Genomic DNA, 20,025 nt, shown 5'->3' with positions numbered 1-20,025 from the left:
ATTGAATATAACAAAAGTAGTGGTGGATGTCTGCCTCTAAAAATGTTTTTAGAAAATAAAAATTATTGGGCCGTTGAGCCCAACCTACACTACACCACAACACCAAGATTAGCAATGGATGGTCTGACGCTAAAAACGGCTACAGCGACAGATAATCTGACGCTAAAAAGTTACAGCGACAAACTCCTGCAGACGTTGTAAGTCCTGTCGTTAAAAATCTTTAGCGTCAGACAGTACTTTTAGCGACAGACAGTCTGCTGCTCTAAATATTTATAGCGACAGATAGTCTATTGCTACTTTTTAGCGACAGATAGTTCATTGCTACTTTTTAGCGACGGACTATGCGATGGTACATATGGTTTTAGCGACAGACAGTCCAGCGAGACAATTTTAAATGGTTAAAAAAATAAAAATTAATCCATCAACAATTGTTCACAACAATACAAATGTCACTACACAACTAAGATTCAACTTCAACAAACATACATGCATCTTCACAAATTTGACCAAAACTTTACAACAGCTCACATAGATAAGCTCACCATCTCATCTATTTCCTCTAGAGACAATAAGAACATCCTTCGGAAAGCACAAATTATCATACAAGATTCCACTTGTTCCACCCATCACCCTTTGTTGCCCCAATTTCATTTATTGTTCCAGCTGCATCATCCATAGGGTAACTGGAATAGAGAAAAAAATGCACTAAATTTTGGTCATATTTTACATGAAAAAATGAATTATATCATAAAATTAGCTAACCCGATTATAATATCAGAAAAATGATATAGAAAAAGACACTGGCTGGAAATGAAGTGTGATACAGTGATACAACTAATGAGAATCATCAGCATCATGTATATGATTTCCACTGGATAGGAACCAGCGTTATATACTAAAGCTAGTAAAACCAGGTGGGAGTTCATATATCGTCTTTTTATCACATGTCAGCAGCACAATTATCATATTTCTAATCTACATTTCAAGAATAAAAAACTTCTTGCCAATGATTTGTAGTGCTTTGAACTTACCGCTTTTTCATATCTTCAAGAATAGCTGTTGCACCTCTACACATCTGAAAAGAACAGCAGTGAATTTCTCAATCCTAAAATAGCAGTAGTCAAATAAGCATTGAATTGAATTGGTAAACACAATTTTAACTCACTGTGGTTCCACAGTCACCATCGTCCACTTTACTGTCCCATTCATTTAGGCTATCCTTGAGATTGATAATTGCAGTAGCACTTACTTCAATAGCAGCCTCCAGGATACACCCTTGCTTGCTTAGCTCCTGAGATGGAGCAAAAATCTGCAGAAGAATAACAAATCATGATAACTGAGGGACTGCAAATGCATATGCCAGTGTGATAAAAGACAAAAAAAAATACAGAACAGTCTTGAAAGTTCTGTGAAAAGGGACAATGATAACAGAGCCCACGGTTTTCCCATTCTCTGGATCTGGCATTGAGAAACTGAGATGAAGCAATACCACATAACAGCTTGAAATAAAAAAAATTACACCCATAACCCCTACAGAACCAGCAAACAGCTACTTGCACTTCTTGCACGCTTCCACATTAGATCACAGGTGAACGGACGACCTCAGAAAACAGATCGCAAAAATCCTAATAGGGAATTTGTTTTACCTCGTCATCCTTAATTGAAGGTGATGGTGGTAGAGGAACAGGAAACTTTGCTGGTGGACGGTTTCCTACAGTCAAGTGATCAACACTAAGTTTAGAAAATTGATTCATAATTGAAAGGTTCTAATAGAGCTTAAAATATTTTTCCCCGTGCTGAAAACATGATTCGGAAGTTTTGATAGCAGTCTATGTGTCTCAATAAATTCCCATTTATCTGAACAACCTACACTTGTTACAGCCTTGAATCAATGTTCGCACAACACAGATCGTAAGCGAGTCTTTAGTATGTACTAAGAAAAGGAAATGTGTGGCAAGTGAGATGATGGTAGAAGGAGAAAAATAATGAAAGGAAGATAACAGTATAGGTCCAATTTATACACCAGAAATAAAATGACTACAGCATTGTTCTAAAATGTGACCATCCCACCCACCCACCTAGCCTTCACCTAGGTGTGAGTTAAATCCTTCCTCCTAGCACCTAATCATCCAATTAGCCACTCGCACCAATCAACCACCCTCATAGCACTGATTAGCCACTAGACATGGAGCCCACTGAACACCTAGCACCTTTTAGAGCGCTTTAGAGCAATGTTAGAGAACACTAGCTAAAGGCACTCCCTCCATTCCAAGTAATAAGTTATTCTGGCTTTTCTAGATACATAGCTTCAGTGGGAGCAGGCCAAATTAACTCACCTTCAGAACCAACAGGCCAAGCTGGAGCTTTAGTGGGAGCATCAAGTCTCTTTAAAATGCTATCATCGGACTTCATAATGGTAATAGATAATCCTGCAAAGGGAAAGAGTCTGAAACAATATTGCCTTCCTGGTTACTTAGGAAGCTGAGTCAACGTAAAATGCTGGCATATGCATTGTGATTAGATAAACAATTCCACTTAAGTCAACTGCCCGTATATCAGATGATTATGAACAATATATAAAACATTTTTGTTTGTGAGCATGACCGTTGGAGCAAAGCAGTTATCTTGACCAGTGAATGACTTACGAGGTTTGGTAAAATCATGTTAACTGAATGTAGAGATGACAAAGCTCATCCACATCATCATTTCGAGGAATCATGCAAAAAACTGACCTGCCATATCAAGAGATGTCATAAGTGTGCCAGTGTACACTCTGTCAACAGCAATGCCATACACCAATTGCGACTCAGGAACTGCTTTTCTCGCTGCGATCATAAGTTCCATGATAGGAGTGGCTCCTAATCTGCACATTAGAGATGGGGTTAAAGAACAAAGTTACAAACTGTACTCAATTCAGAACAAAGTGGGGAGAAAGGAAATAGCTACAGTTAAAAAGTAAATAAGTAATGTACACTTTCAAAGAGATCATCAGAAAAAGTGAATTTTAATCTAAGTATGATTTATATGGATAGACAATATTATAACCACGCTGCCATAAGCTCTCAATCCTCTCATATATAGCGTTAAATACATTTTGTAACAACTAATAAGCAGAAGTAATTAATGTAGTAGGCAGGCCAAAGTTAAATTTGAAAAAAGAAAAAAATATTTCTAATGCTATGTCTGACTCAATCCTGTGAGCCCTTCCAGCTATTCCAAGTCTCTGGTCGATCCGAACCACGTAATGAAGTGCTATAGAGATGGTAATAAGTAATCTTTCAGGAATTCAAAATGGATGCCCCCTACCCCGGCCACCATCAGCAAACAAAGAAATTATCCATAAAAGATGATGACCTAGGTACAAGTGACATTAATATGCAACCTTCTAACCAGATCCCTTCGATGTATGACGAGGGGAGGTAGAAGTCTCCAACTGAAACATACTCATAATTTTTAAATTGTTGTTGCTTTCCCATGTATGATATTTTTTTACTGCAAGTCTAGTGTTGTATATCCGGGATAAGTTTACTGGAAACAACTTTCACAGTAACTCATAAAAAGAAAGTGCAACTCCCATCGTACCAACAACCTCAGATGCATGCTTTGCTTCTGCAGCAACCGCTACAAGAGATAAACCAGCATCTACTGCAGCCCCAGCAACCTATGGATTAAACAAACTTAAAATTAGACATTAGAGTGCGAGAAGAAATTTTACAAGAAATCATTGGCTGCTTCAAGTTTGAAATCCATGCAATACAATGCCAGAATTTCTTCTAACAGAAAGGATCTTATATGCCAAAAGTCAAGATTATTGAAAAACTAATTATTACTTACTGTTTCCCCATTCCAAGTCTAGCACCTAACTGTACAAGGTTTAGTCACTATATTTGATGTACAGGGTGCAGGGTGCTGGCTTAGATTAGAAACGTGTGTTTCATGAACAAGCAGTATATCTTTGACTCCAGTTAAGATCACTATTGGTTAGTGTTTAGTGTTCATCTTAATATAATGATACGCAGCTCTCCTGCGTGTTTGAGAAAAAGTGTTTAGTGTTCATGCAGATAGCACATCAGCTTACTTAAAAAGGCACTCCCATTATTTTAGATGAGCATAGTGAATAGTTAAATACTTAAATTAGAGGGAAAAGGCTGCTTGCATGAAAAAGCAGATCAGATGAGTGTTAAAGAGATTTTTGCAGGTCAACTTGGCTGAGTGAAAGAATGTAACATGCCAGTAACTGGGGATGAGCCTAAGAGGAAAATCTAGGATAGAAAATACAATGGCAACAACAAAATACCTTATGCACAAGAATTGTTCCAGCTAAACCTCTTCTACCAGCTATCCCTCTAGGTGGGGGAAGGGCACAATCATTTCCAACAATGACCATCTACAATTGAAGGATAAATGATACATAGTCATTAAAATTAATATGATCTGCCACACAACATAGTAATATGTGTGTTTTTCAACCTCCATCTTATAGCCTTCAGATTTTGCCTGCTCAGCAGCTAATCCAAAATTCAGTCTATCACCAGTGTAGTTCTGCAAATGTTTGGCAATTGAAGGTAAGAAGAAATGAAGCTTAGTAAGATGAGAGCACTGCAATGCTTCACAGTTTACACTTATAAAATTGAACAAAATGGAGCACTGCAGTTTAAAAATAATGGAGAAAAGTATAATGGAGAAAAGTACCTGTATCCCTACATCAAGCATACACATTTATCCAAAACAGCCCATAGTTTGGCCCCTTTCAAAGCAAATACAGATGTACCACAGACTTCTTATTGAACTAAAAATTGATATCACTACACCATGACACACATTTGCCTACACTTATGTGTTGGCAAAAGGCAGGTTTGGACAACATATTATGTGTTGGCAATTGTATATCGTTTTAATGTCTAATCATCTGTCGGCAATAAGACTGTAAGACTACAAATTATTTGTCGGCGTTTCTCTGCTGGCAGAAAAAGTGTCGGCAAAAATTAGAAGACTTAGAAAGTGTCGGCGTAGCCTATACAGGGCAACTGTGCAAGTGTCGGCCAAGGAGTACCCGCGCTGGGTAAAAATACTCCTACCCTCCTCTCTCTCCCTCTTTCCGTCTCTTCCTTTCCCGTAGTGCTCTCTCTCCCTCCCCTGCTCTCCCGACACGGCCACGGCGGCGCCACCTCACCTCGGCAGCGCCGGCCCTCGACGCGGTGGCGGCTGCCCTCCTCCTCCTCCTTCTCCACGCCCTCATCACGCCTCGTGGCCGCGCAGGCCGATGGAGCCCCCCACCAGGTGTTGCGCCGGTGTGGAGGGTGGCCGCCCCAACCACAGCCGACAGCGCCCCCTCCTCGACGACACGCCTGGGGCCCATCGATGGCTGCCGGCGCGGGTGCCACCCGGCGCTGCCTCCTTCGACCGATCCGCCTGTGCTACTGTGGTCGATGAAACCCTAGCTACCTCATCTCAATGACGCCGGATGCATCGCGAGCCACGACCAACGTAGGCCGGCCGACCAAGCCTGTGCATGGCCTCATCATCGTCGGCGGCGGTGGCGCCTTACCTCGCCCGCTGAATCTGGCGGTACGTCACCCTCTTCCTCTCCTCCTCGGTCTCCTAACTCCTCCCCTAGATCCTCTCTCCCTCCACCTTTTCCCCTTTGTGCAGGTGATTGGGCGGCGTTGGCTAGCACAGCTACTCTCTCAGAGTAGAAGTGGGGATGAGAGGGCGCAGCAAAAGGAAAAGGATAAATGGTGAGACTGTTTTCCACCCTTCCACTTCCATTATATTGAAGTTGACCTCAGCTTACATGCTGCGCCAAGTGACCCTTAAACATTCCTCCTACGACGCTGTAGCTTGCCAACAATTGATTTATTTGCTCTACATTCTTAGCTAAGTACTGCTCCAGTTTTGCAGTAATGTATTGATTTATTTGCCAACAATTGATTTATTTGCTACTGGCATTCATAATGTTTTGCAGTAATGTATTGTTCTTTCCTTGTGATATTCACTGGTCATATATGATTAACATTGTCTTTGTTATGGTGTTTCTGTTGTTAGTAGTTTGTCAATGTGTTGCTCAGGAGCTATTCTTTGCATCCTAGCTCAGCTCTGCACAGATGTAATTAAGCATGTTTATAATTTGGTGGTTTCAACTACTCTGCAGGGACCAGTGGGCAAGGCATCAGTTTCATCTGTCTCTACAGCTGCACATGCTAGAACAATGCGGAAAGGGTCGTCGGATCATCTTGTTCTCAACATTGGTTCAGAGTCAGAATGATTAATTGCTGCGCGGGATTCAGATGACAAGGGTATCGCAGCCTTCTTCTTTTGTGCTTTTGTTTTTGTGCGGAACAACAAGGAGGAGGAGGGAGGGGGTGGGGGGGTAGTTCCGCTAATTTTCTAGTGTGTCTAACAGCATTGTATTTCTCATCTTTGAAGGGCGTATAAAATCACTCCATACATCTGGCTTCATTCCAGCTCAGGGAAAGCACATCGCTGATAGGGTCGATTCTGGTAAGCTGATTGCACAGTAATTGAATAATAATGTTGTACACGTGTGTTGGAAACTTAAAGAGTTAGGTGGACCATGCTCCATGCTCGACATTCTCTCATTCCCTTAGGCTCTAGTGGTTCAGTAACTTGCGCTTCTTAGCTCTACAGGTTTCAATTAATTTTGTAAAATGGATATCTGCCCTTTTTTTCAAAGATAAAAGGAATGTCTCTATTTCTCCGATGCTAAATGATTCTGTGAAATGTATGTAGAACATAGGCTCCAAAAGGATTACCTGCACCCTGATAATTCTAGCTGCTATACCCTTTACTTTCGTGTTACACTTAGTAAATTTCTTGTTACACCGAGGAGGAGTTACCACATGTTAGTTTTTGATACTGCCTTCTGTTTCCAATAGTGATAGGAGTGCATATCAAGCCGAAATCAGTAGTTAGATGCATATAAAACTTCTGGTCAACAGTCTCAGGAAAAACAAAACAACCTTCACAAATACTAGTCATTTCCAACACTGATAGGACTTAGGAGTGCTTATCAAGCCCAACCAGTAATTAGGTTCTCTAGTTCTCTTGTTTTGTTTGTTCTCCTAAGACATTGTATCTGATCATGAAGTTTCAGTACTATCTTCACAAATATTTTGGTTGTTGGCAATTCATTTTTTCAGTACACTGATATCACAATTGATTTATTTGCTTCTTTGGCTTTGGCTGTTGTTCTATAATAATTTCACTATCCTGCAGTATATGTTTGCTAGAGTCCTTAATGTCATGGCTTGTTGCTAGCCCCTTCCACTGCATTTGCCAAATTGGTCCCATGTATCATTATGTATGAAAGTGTACCTTGATACTTAGTGGTTAGTTATTTTGTATATCTGTTGAGACAATTTAATTTAGTAGTAAACTTTAAAGAATTAGTTATGAACTGTGCTGCATAGCCTCCCTGTATCAGGCAATGGTGGAATCTGCATCAGTAATTTCCTGCTCACATAGTCATCATTCTATATATGGTATGTTTTGTTTATTGCGTCCTCATTTTAGTAACTGTTGTTTTTGTTCTATATATATGTGCCAAGACAGTTGAAAAACTCCTTTTCATGAGCTTATTCGCTATTTGAATAAAGAATATAATTTGTTACCTATCCAGATTTGTGCAATCCATAGAAAAAAAACCATTATTTTCTTGTTAAAATTTCTTGCACATACATTGATTGCAGTCCTCTACTTCATTCCTCTGAAGTTAAAGGCACACATCATCAATGACATACATGTGGTCATGTGGACTTGTTTTTGCTGAACCCGATTGACATGGGATGTTTTCTGCTGTCTTTTGCCCTTGCAATTGGCAAAGAAGTGAACAATATTAGCTTGTTATAAGGCAACATCGTAAGAAACACATACCAATTCATCATAATAAGCATCTACACCTGTTACATCCAATTTTTCAGAAATTAAATGGGCAGATGACACTAGTATCTTTTCTCTATGCGATTTGTTTGTACATATTGCCAAGTTTGTCCCATTTTCTTATCAAGTTTAGTCAGTGATAAGATGGGGAATATATGCGTGCTTTCTGCGGAACTTATTGTATTGAAGGATGTATTTGACATTGAACTTTACTTGTACTGGTAACTGACTGCTGGCATTGTTTTGAAAGAATGCTTGTATATTCTCAATAGCTGGACTCTTTAGCTTAGCGATACCAAACAAGTTTGAATTATGAGTTTACAACAGCCTAATAAATCAAAGAATTGATAAGACCACCTTATATCCTGTTCAGTCTCCCAACTTCTCATTCAGTCACCAAAGTTCACAATGAACTACCTGTACATTGGGTGTAAAATACTATTTCACTTCATATGTTCAAGAATGGTTTTCTAACATTGCCATTTGGTTGACCTTTTTAGACTGACAATGCCACCAGTCCAGACGAACAAAAAAAAAGGTTGTTCTAAGAAAAACACCAATCTTGGACAGTGAACATTTCATCCTCTTTTTAGATTACATGATTTTTTGTACTCGTTTGCTTCATCTCTTTTAAAGCAGGCATCATCTCTTTTATACTGGTTTCGGAATGCATATGTCACCACAAGTCAATTTCACCACACTTGATGCACAAGTCAAGTATTAGCCAAGTATGCACAAGTGTGGTGAGATGATTTTTTAACATCTCAAGCTACTTGTTCAAATACCTGCACAAGTCAAGTATGCACTCACCCTTCAATGCATACTAGCCAGGAGAAGTTTGAAGTTATCACCTCTGAATGTTCCTTTAAGTAAGTGCTTACTATACCTTGTGCTTTCAACTGCAGAAAGAGTTTTCCTAGTTACTTGCAGGAGGGTATGCTTGAGGCCATCTCAATTCAGGCATTGGCTTAGGTAAGTTCACCTGTTATACTTATATTTTTTTTATATTATGGTGCTGAATTTGTAATTAGCTTGTACTGTCCAACTGCACAAAACAGTGTTGGCTTCTGAATGTGAAAAGGCAACATTGTCAGTAAAGAGGAGGCTAGCCTGTGAGCAAGTTAGTTATTTTTCTCAGGTCAGTATTGCTTAACACAGTCCTACAATTGACATTTTCTTCAGTTATTTCAGCGTCTAACAATATTGCTACTTATTTATGCTTAGGCTCACTATTGTCTGTCGGGATGCGATACAAGTGACTCGTATGGAAAGAAGCTTCTGTTGTTCTTGAAGTGGAAATGCATGGAGGCTAAGGTTGTCTGAAGACACAACATATATAATCCCTTCAGATACACAAGACTGAATTTCTGATGTTAATTTATTATCTTGCCCATTAGGCTGTAGCATATTACTACCATGGGCTCGTACTCGACAAGGGCAGTGAACCGACCAACCATATTAGCGCAGTCTGCTGCCTCTCTACAGTTGATGACCTACTTTCAGACAGCAAAAGGGCTTGCTTGAGTTTCTGCTTGGCTAATCCTGTCACAAGGTCTGATACTACATTACTACTCCAACATAGCTACATCTACATCTGAAATGGCAAATTTTACAGTTGGAAGGTTGTTGTTTGTTGATTCTAATTGCTTTTGCCCAAAAACAATATTCAGAGCATGTTGAAAATTGAAATGGTAGTCTGCTTGAATTAGGCTCAAGAACATAGATGAACAACCTATATCATTCATATTTATTGTTTTGCTCTAGTGGTAATTTCACTACTTTCCTGGTGCAGCACACTTCAATTGGTTCCTGATCTACCAGAGTTTGCGCTGTCACTGAGACCGGAAGGATACGAGTTGCCAAGCACTGATTCAATCTAGGAGAATGTTAATGGCCAACCTCAGATTCAGAGCCTCAAGGCGCATCTGAATGATGGTGAAGATGAAGTAGATTCAAAACGATAGTTCTCACTTCCAAATGCTTCCTTTCATTGTACCACCAAACGTAGCAGAAGTTATACTCTAGAATTCAAAATGCTTAATCCAAAATGGTTATGAACTCTTGCTTTAGTCATAACCAACTAATACAAGACTTGTAGTATGTCTATATATGTCTGTAACTGACTAATCTATATCTTGGACCTATATGGCTCTATGTACTATGATCATCACTTGACCTGATATATATATATATATATATATATATATATATATTGGTGTATGTATGGAAGATCTAATATATTATTTATACAAAAATCAAGTGAATTTGTTCAATGTGATGCCTTCTATATGAGCAAAAGTGGATTTATCAAATTATTTTAATTGTAATTATATTTATGCAGTTTTGCCGACAATTTTTTTGGGCAGGGTATGGTTTGTAAAATACCTTGGAAATGGTTTGGCCAACATACAAACTGTCGGCGTAGGTCTTAATTGTCGGCGTAGGTCTTAACTGTCGGCAAAGGGTTAACTGTCGGCAAAGGTTTCAACTGTCGGCGTAGGTAGACCGTTTGCCTACACATAAAGTGTCGGGGATTCTGTTAACCGTCGGCAAAAGTTTCGCCCGCGGCTTCTAGCGCGACTGTTTCTAAACTGTCGGCAAAACTTTTCGCGGGAGGTTATCTGTCGACAAAGGTGCCCTTTGCCTACAATAGAAAGTGTCGGCAAAAGTATGTTGTGTTATAGTGTATGTCCCAAGCAAATTTTAGAAAAGCAAATGTTATCCCTCCTCTCTATCCATTCATGCATGAACACAGGACGATAGGTGGAGGAAATGGTAGTTATTGATGTGGTAATAAATAAACAATGCATGGTCCCAAAGCATCAGATACTCATATTGCACAATCCTCAAGTGTACTAAAAGATCCCTCTTATCTCATGATTTGACATTTTAAAGCTGATATCACAGTGAGAGTACCTTTACTATTAGAAGGCACCCTAGGGGACCAGTTACAGCTCGAATAGCCTACAGTGAGAAGATGCAGTTAAATGTCAGTTAAGATGATTTATGCTACTTAAGAAGCTAGACATTGTTTTACTAAAAAAGAAACATATAGCTAAAATAGAATCAACAGGTGGAGAAGCGAAAACATCTCCAGAAACAGCAGCGGTCAACATCCCTGGTCCAACAAATCCAGCATGGGCAGGTTCATGGCCACTTCCACCACCTATGAACAAAACGGTGCTAGAATAAGTAATTGAACTTGATATGAAAAAATGGAAATATCCCAGCAACCATCAGCCATGCAAGTTACCAATGAAGATATTTTTTTCATGCAGAAGTTCCTATTTGACATTTCTTAAAGATGGAAAAGAAACAGTATGGCCATATGCTTATATATACTATTAGTTCAAACAGGGAAACACAACAAGTGTATGAGAGATTATATACATGGATTTCTGTATGATGATGCCATGGTATGCAAGAGGTCCATGCAATACACTGTCATCCGTTCCTCGTCCAGCAGTAATGTCTCCAAAGCAGAGTACAACGTGGTACTAAATGTAAAAGGATATCTCTTTTTTCATAGTAGTATACGAAAAGAGATTGATGGCATAAGATGATAGAGGTGGGTCATTCAATCGGCATATCTTTCTTTTCTCAAATGGAGACATTGGTTGCATAGTGATATGTGTAGCTCCTTACAAATCACTTAAAAACTTCTCTACTGAAAGTGGTACTAGTAGAAAAAATAAATTAATGCAGCAATATCCCTTCTCTATATGGATGAATCTCTTTTTGTCATGGTTAGTAGAAGAAATGGGACAACAAATAGTTAAGGCCAGTGCTCACATCAGCTGACAAAGCTAAATAGAAGTTCATACATATGACAACAGCTATATATATGAAAAAAATAATCATTAGTGAGAGCCCACAACAGTTGGCAAGGCTAAATAAAAGTTCATACATGGTGGTAGGCTTAGAACCACATATGACAAGGCTCTCAAGTACTCTGTCTGTCCCAATCCAAAAGACAAAGAACCTAATATATTTACGGAGGTCGGGATGGTACATATTGGAAATATTTGGGATAAATATAGCATGCACCACCACTATACTATTTTGCTAAGCTATAAGAGGTATAAACATACATAGCTAATTAAATATGGAAAATATATTTCCAGAAGAATGATGAGAGTATAGGAAAAACCATTTAGACCATGGTTGTATTCTAAAAATCAGAATAATACCATAGTTATTCATCAGTACTTACTTCCTGCATTTAAAATTTGAGGTACTTGGTGCTTGCCGTTGTAGCTTTCTCATTTACTGTTGCATCCCTGGTTGGTCGGTGCCTCAGCCTTAGCTGTCCTGCACTGCGCAAAGGGGAAGATGGAGGGAGGGACGATCTGGGTGAGGAGCCATGAGACAGAGGACGGATCTGGGTGACGAGCCATGAGACAGAGAAGAAGAGGGTGAGGTACCTCCAGATCTGGCCGCCAAGCTGATCCGCCGAGGAAGAGGCCACGCACGCGTAGACGGAGGCATCGAACACAGGCACCTAGGGTTTTGATGTTTCGTCGAGCCCAGGAGCGCACGTGGACCGGTGGGAGGAAGCCGTGTCGGGGGGTGGCAGCCACGACAATGGCCACCTGTGGGGGCTCGCTAGTGCCCGTGCGCCGCCGTCCCGCCCACGCAGGTGGTCTTCCCTCGCGGTTCTCCTCCCCTTCTTCCAGTCCGATCGGCCTAGAGGAGGTGGACGGCCGGTGAATGGGTAATGGCGAACATGGAAGGGGCGTGGTGGCAGGCTCCTTTAGATCCGCCATTGCTGGCTTCAAAAGTGGGCCCGCTTGCCGGCACTGGCCACGTCCGAGACACCGTGCGCAGGAGAGGCGATGCCGGCACCAGATCTGGGGCAAGCGGTTGCCAGTGGCGCGATGAGTCGGGAGGGGCCACTTGCCAGGACAGGACGCGCTCGGGGTGCCATGCGCTGGAGGGGCTGGACGATGGCAGATCTGGGGTAGGCGGCGCTACGGGCGGGGGGATGGCGGACTTGGGCAGCGGTGGCTAGCGCGCCGGGATACCGAAGGAGCGGCGGCGGCCGGGTGGGCTGAGTGGCGGTAGGCTGAAAGGGTCAAGATGGCGACTAGAGGGGGGGTGAATAGTCCTTTTTGAAACTTAATCACGTTGGCTAACCGAAACAAGTGCGGAATTAAAACTATCGGTCTAGCCAAGACTACACCCCTCTATATATGTTCACTAGCACCTTACAAAGACACTAATTATGCAACGAAGGTGCCGAGCTAGCTAGAGCTCTCCTAAACAAATCTAGGAGCAAGGTTACACAAACCTATGCCACTAGTGCTTTAAGCAACAAGGGAGCTCCTACACATGCTAGTAAGCAAGAGCACAAAGCTAACTAAGCTCACTAGCAATACTCAATAACAAGGCAACCAATGCCTAATTAGAGAGCGCAAATACTTAGCTACACAAACTAAGCAATGTGACTAACAAGGTTACTAAAACCAAATTAGCCACGCAAGGGAGCTACTTCTATGCTACACAAGCAAGAAGATAATTAGCAAGCTACACAAGCTATCTAATTACAAGAGCAACTACACAAGCTTAATATGTATAAAAGTAATTGCAAGCTTGTGTAATGGGGATGCAAACCAACGGGAAGAACAAGGTTGACATGATGATTTTTCTCCCGAGGTTCACGTGTTTGCCAACACGCTAGTCCCCGTTGTGTCGACCGCTCACTTGGTGGTTCGGCGGCTAATTAGCATCACCCGCTAAGCCCGCACGTCGGGCGCCGCAAGAACCTACCCCTTGAGTGAGGGTAGCTCAATGACACGCTTTACTAGAGTTACTCTTCGCGGCTCCCGCGGGGCGAGCACAATGCCCCTCACAAGCACTTCTCCGGAGCTCCGCACAAGCTTCTTGCGCGCTTCGACGGAGACCACCACCAAGCCATCTAGGAGGTGGCAACCTCCAAGAGTAACAAGCACCACCGGCTTGCAACTCGATCACCTAGTGCCACTCGATGCAACCTCATGATGCAATCGCACTAGAATCGCTCACTCACACAATCGAATGATCACTATCAAGTATATGTGTGATGGAGGGCTCCCAAGCACTCACAAGCACGGACACAAAGTCCCTTGAGGTGCTCAGCACCAGCCATGGCTGAAGGCCACTTCTATTTATAGCCCCAAGGGCTAAACTAGCCGTTACCCCTTCACTGGGCAACGGTCGGGCCGACCAGACGCTCCGGTCGTGTTGACCGGACGCTGGACCTCAGCGTCCGGTCGCCCACAGACGGCCACGTGTCCTGGTACCAACGGTCACTTGACCTGACCGAACGCAGCAGCTTCAACTGACCGGACGCTGGACCCTCAGCGTCCGGTCGTTTCCAGTAAGGTACCAACCTCGACCGGACGCGTCCGGTCACACTTGATCGGACGCAGCCAGCGTCCGGTCACACTCCAGCTTCTGCGTCATCGTACGTCAGCCTGACCGGACGCAGCCAGCCAGCGTCCGGTGCTTTCAGACCCAGCGTCCGGTCAGTTGACCGACGCCAGCATCACTCCATGTCAGCGCGACCGGACGCAGGCAGGCAGCGTCCGGTGCATTTGGATCCAGCGTCCGGTCACTTGACCGATGCTGGCATCTCCTCCATTCTCTTCACCCTTGCTCAAGTGTGCTAACCATAAGAATTTGCATCCGGCACAATAGAAAATAGGCATTCTATTTTCCCGAAAGCGCCGAATCCTTTGTAAACACCACCTCCTTTGTAAATGTGCCAACACCACCAAGTGTACACCATCATGTGTATGTGTGTTAGCATTTTCACAATCATTTCCCAAAGGATGTTAGCCACTCAACTTGCCACGCCACTCGATCCTAGCGACAATGCAAAGTTAGATCACTCGAGTGGCACTAGATGACCGATATGCAAACAAGTTTGCCCCTCTTGATAGTACGGCCATCTATCCTAAACCCGATCATAAACTTCTCTACACACCTATGACCGGTGAAATGAAATGCCCTAGGTTATACCTTTGCCTTGCGCATTCCATTTCATCTCCTTCAATGTTGATGCAACACATGCACCAACACGATCAACAATGATATGATCCACTTCATATCATCACATGATCATATTGGTTCATCGATCTTGACTTTACTTGCTCTTCACCGTTGCCATCGTCCATCGGCGCCAAGTCTTGCTCAAGCTTCACCGTCACGCGGTCCATCACTCCAAAGCCTTCGACTTGCCCTTCACGCTTGCAACCGGTCCATCAAGCCAAGTCTTGTCTTGATCTTCTCCACCTTGATCACATGACTTAATGTCATGTCTCATGTGCAATAAGCTCCTTCATCATCACATGTGTGAGCTTTGCAACATCTCCAAGCCATTTTCACCTTCATGGCATATGTTGCTCATACACATGTACCTGTGGACTAATCACCTGTGTATCTCACATAAACACAATTAGTCCACCTAGGTTGTCACTCAATTACCAAAACCAACATGGACCTTTCATAGGCGACGGGCGCCGGACCTGAGCTGGGAGCGATGGGATGGGGTGGGAGCAGCGGATCTATCTCGTGCGAGCGTGGGCGGCGCGTACTGCTGTGATGGGGTGGGGTGCCAGCCGCATATGGAGGATTTAGGTCTAGGTGGTTTTGTGTTTTTTTATTTTTTTCACTACCTTTTCTATTCCTAAAGACAGGCACCAAAGTTGAAAACCGGGTGCCAATGCCAAATGCAAGTGGGCGCTGGGCGCGTGAGCAAGGTGGGGGCCCTTTTTTAGCGACAGGCGGATTGATGCTATACCTATTTTCAGCGACAGATAGTTCGACGTTAAAGATGATTACCTATAGCGACAGACAGTTAATCTCTAAATGGAGAATTAGCGTCAGATTGTCTGTGAGTTATCTTTAGCATCAGATCATCCATCGATAAAAAAAAGTTTTAGCGTCAGATGTCTGACGGTGATATGGTGTTTGTGGTGTAGTGCTACACTACTACACTCAGACCTTTCACAACCACATGATAACCCCCATCGCAGCTGCATTTCAGCCTCGGTAGTAAGCTGTCGGCAGTGATGGTCATAGCCCTCACTGTCGGAATCTGAGACCGACTACGATGTACACTACACCGCCATATTGGCTTATGATCCATCCGTGATAAGGTCCTTACTTCCATCGCATTGAAGCACGACCCGTCTGTGGGTATACACTAACACCACCGCATTGGCAAATGATCCGCCTGTGTGGAGGCTATCATCACCGTCATGTGGGCACATCAACCGCTTGTGTAGTGGTCACCAGCACTGTTGCCTTGTACTTCGACCCAACTGTCTACGGTGCAGCTTCGCTGTCGCTTTGATGGCCGAGACATCTGTAGAGATAAACATCACCATCGCTTCAGCGTATGAACCATCAATACAAAGGTTATGGTCACCGTCGCCTTGATCCATGATCCGCCTTTGATGATCGTTTAGTCGGTGTTGGGTTACTAAACGATTCGGCGGTGATATACTTTTATCCCTGCCACATAATACGTATAGCGATGTTGTTGGACGTTTGCACCGCCAACGGTGGTGGTGATAACAATACAATAAATGGTTCTTAATAGCTTACTGAACGCAAAGCATACAGATATAATCATTGCATCCATAAACCATGTTCTTACAATAACAATGGACGCTTACCATAATATCTTTCTCGACTGATGTCCTAACACAAGCGGTACATAGATTGTAATCTAAAGGTACTGATCTCTATAGACATACATAATGAAAATGACATAGTTATGCTCCTCCTATGTGGCACTCCTGCTTGCTAGGGAAAAATGAATATAATTAGTGCATCCTTCGAATTGGTAGGCAATACACCATGGAACCCCACTTCTTCCTCCTAGCCAATGTAGGAAAATTGTTCAAAAGCACTCAGACTTCACCTACACAAAGCAGTAGAATTAATAATATTCAACACACCTTCCTTTAGTTAGGAAGCCCAAATTGGTCTATATATAGAATCAAAACAACTACCTACCTGAACAAAGGCATGACGTAATTACAATAAAATATAGCATATGCACCTTTACTGCTCTGCTAATGACTCCATGAACAAGGGAACATAAGGAAGATAGTGTGGTCCGCCGCTCATACATAATAGTTTCTAGGTACATCTAGGATAGCCAATATCCCGGGCAGGGAGGACATGAACTTTACTGTGGTTCATGTCATATGCAAGCAGTATTTTGTCCTCCCCAACATGGAAAATCAAATTCCATTCTGGATGAACTGCAATCACTCCGTAGGCCGCATCACAAACCTTGGTACCAATTTCAATACTCTTCTTTCCAAATAGCTCCAGCATGGTCACCTTATGCTTCAATGTCCATTTACTAGTACCATAGTCTTTAAGGATCCAGATTGAAAGCTCATACCTATTCAAAGTATCAGTAGTACATAAACACAACTGATCCTGAGCTTCATGGATGGAGATTGCATCACCAGTTGGCCTATGAATTTGCCTCCATGGCTTTCGCTCCATATCAATAGCAACTATCAGGGTGAACTCCAGCATGTGCATAAAACCATTAACAAACACACCTTTCCCATATGTGGATACTATAATACCCTCACCCCATTCATATTCTTTAAAGATCCATGCTCCACTTTTAGATGATTAGATGTTGACACCTAAGGAGTCATCATCAATGATCCTGTATTCAAACACATGGAAGTGTGAGGAGACTGTCGGATCAAACCCCAAGCGGGCTGAACCATAATAATGGTTGCTACCCAGTAGTAGCAACCATTTCTTAGTCACCGGATTGTAGACAACATAGCAAAACCCAGAGTAACAGCAGAGGATGAGGCCTCGGGAGCAATTTGAGATCATGACATCCTGAATGGGGAAGGGCAAGAAGGACAAGGAGTGGTATTCACCTTTGATGCTGGTGAAGTTGGATTTGCATTTCCAGCTGCGTTAGAAGAATCCGGTGAGAATCTGGGGCAGCTCCTTGCGGTACTCGGATCCCGAGATGAGGTTATTCCAGGAGTGACATACATACTTGTAGCTGCACAAGGAGTGGGCGGTGAGGCGGCTAAGGATGAGGACCAAGACATGGATTGTGAGGATGGCCACTTCGTTCCTCTTGTTGGGGGCCTCCGCCTCCATCTTGATGAGGATCTAGTGGAGCAGGGATGGTGATGGAAGCGACGATGTTGTCGCCTGAATTAGAGAAGGAGCGCCTGCGGGGATGTGTTCATGAGCTCGTTAATAATCAGATGGAAGCTTCATTCGTACTCAAATGAGTGAGGAAGGGAATAAAAATCTAAGAACAATGAATAAGTGTCGACCAAATATGTCTGATAGTCTACCGAGGGGTATACCCACGGTAGTAGATGAATCGGTGGAGGTGCGCATGAGGAAGCTGGATGGTGACATAGAACGCGAGAGACAACGATTAGACAGGTTCGGGCCATCAGCTTGACGTAATACCCTACGTCCTGTGTCTCTGTGGATTGTATTGCGTACGATCAAATGAAAACGAGGGGGTCCCTACCCGCCTTATATAGCTCGGGGGTAGGGTTACAGATCGGTTGTTTCTATCCTGATGGGTTTTACAAGATAGGAAGTTACAGATATTACGGGATCTGGCATATTCGAGCAGGTTTCCTAGACCATCGAAGATCTTCATGCAGTCTTGCAAGGCACGCCAAACTGTGTCGTGCCTCGCACGATGTCGTCTCGTAGGCTAGGCCTCCACTAGTGGTGTGGCCCATGCGTAGTCTTGTGGGCTAGACCTCCCCTAGTGGCTCGGCCCATGTACAACCCTGCTGGTATCGAGGGTTATACCCCCATAGCTAGTCCCCAAGAGCCTTGCATCCATTGAGCAACACCATCTTGAGCTTGTCTGAGCTTTTGAGCATGCATCCGAGCTGCTAAACATGTCATCCGAGCTGTTTGAACATGCATCCGAGCTATCTGAGCAAGCATCCGAGCTGTCTAAGCATGCGTCCTAGCTATCTAAGCATGCATCCAAGCTGTTCGTCTAGTTGCTAGAGCCGAGCACACTCGAAGCCAGGGTTTGTCAGAAGGATGTAAGGAGCTCAAGTAAAAAAATTCAAAGTCTCCACCTTAGGTGAAGTGTTCCCACTTAGGTTCTAGGCATCAAAGTTGGTCGCATGGCGTCCTTGACTTAGTTAGTGCAGAAGAACTTAGCCATTTTGTAGAAGATTAAGTCTAAAAATAAGCACATTCATCGCGAGGTGAAGTGTGCCCACTTAGTCCCCGAGCCTGGTAGTAGGTGAAGTAGTAACGTGGTGCCATGGTCTAATGTAGTAGTCTTCAGGTGTTGGCCAAGTCCCCAATGTCACTGGAAACCAGTGTAGAAATAAATACAGTCATCGCAAGATGATGTGTACACACGTAGTCCTCGAGCCTACTGGAAGATTTTGAAGATATCTTGTAGCAGGGTCAGAGAAAGAAAATATCATGTCGTAGCAATGCTCAGCATTCAATATCAACCCGTGTTTGATATAGTTTGACGTGGCGGCCCACAAGGCCCACTCAGTGGCCCAGCGACATGCGGAGGCGTCGGAGGAGAATGCGGGGCAGCGGGTGTGGTTTCCCAAAAATCCTAGAAGGCGGAGGGTCAGGGGTCGAACCGTTATAAGAGCATCGCAACCCCGATGCACATTCCCCTCTTTCTCTCCACCACTTCATCTTCTTCCTCACACCCACGTCGCTTCACCTGGCAACTGCTCTGCCATTAGAGCAACCGCAAGCGCACAGCCACATCTAGGCGACAGATCTGTTAGATGGCACCAAAAAAAACCACGGCGGTTTGAGTAGAGCATCACATGAGCTCAATCGCGCCGAGGAATGGGTGGGGTCCGTTAGCAACGAGGCGACACTCAATCGGTTGGTGGAGGACGGCGTGCTGCTCGATAGGGTGATGGTGGGATGGCATCTGGCTCGTGGTGAGAGCTTTTTGACTCCTCGCGGCGATGAATTAGTAGTTTTTGAGGATTATTTCTATCATGGATTTGGTGTTCCAATCCATACGTTCCTCCATGGATTGATTGACTATTATGAGATTAGTCTTTGCAATCTAGGCCTGAATTCCATCCTTCATGTCTCTGTCTTCATCCATTTCTG

At 43.3% G+C, this 20,025-nt stretch overlaps 2 pseudogenes; one reads left to right on the top strand and one right to left on the bottom strand.

Moving 5' to 3' along the window:
* Nucleotides 1-431: 431 nt before the first annotated feature.
* LOC136524097 (putative 3,4-dihydroxy-2-butanone kinase) lies at nucleotides 432-17,442 on the bottom strand (annotated as a pseudogene).
* On the top strand, nucleotides 7,448-9,863 carry LOC136521116 (uncharacterized; annotated as a pseudogene).
* Nucleotides 17,443-20,025: the final 2,583 nt, after the last annotated feature.

Source organism: Miscanthus floridulus, chromosome 18 (genome assembly GCF_019320115.1).
Source record: "Miscanthus floridulus cultivar M001 chromosome 18, ASM1932011v1, whole genome shotgun sequence".
In the NCBI taxonomy this organism is placed as follows: Eukaryota; Viridiplantae; Streptophyta; class Magnoliopsida; order Poales; family Poaceae; genus Miscanthus; species Miscanthus floridulus.
This window is presented reverse-complemented; position numbering and strand designations above follow the sequence as displayed.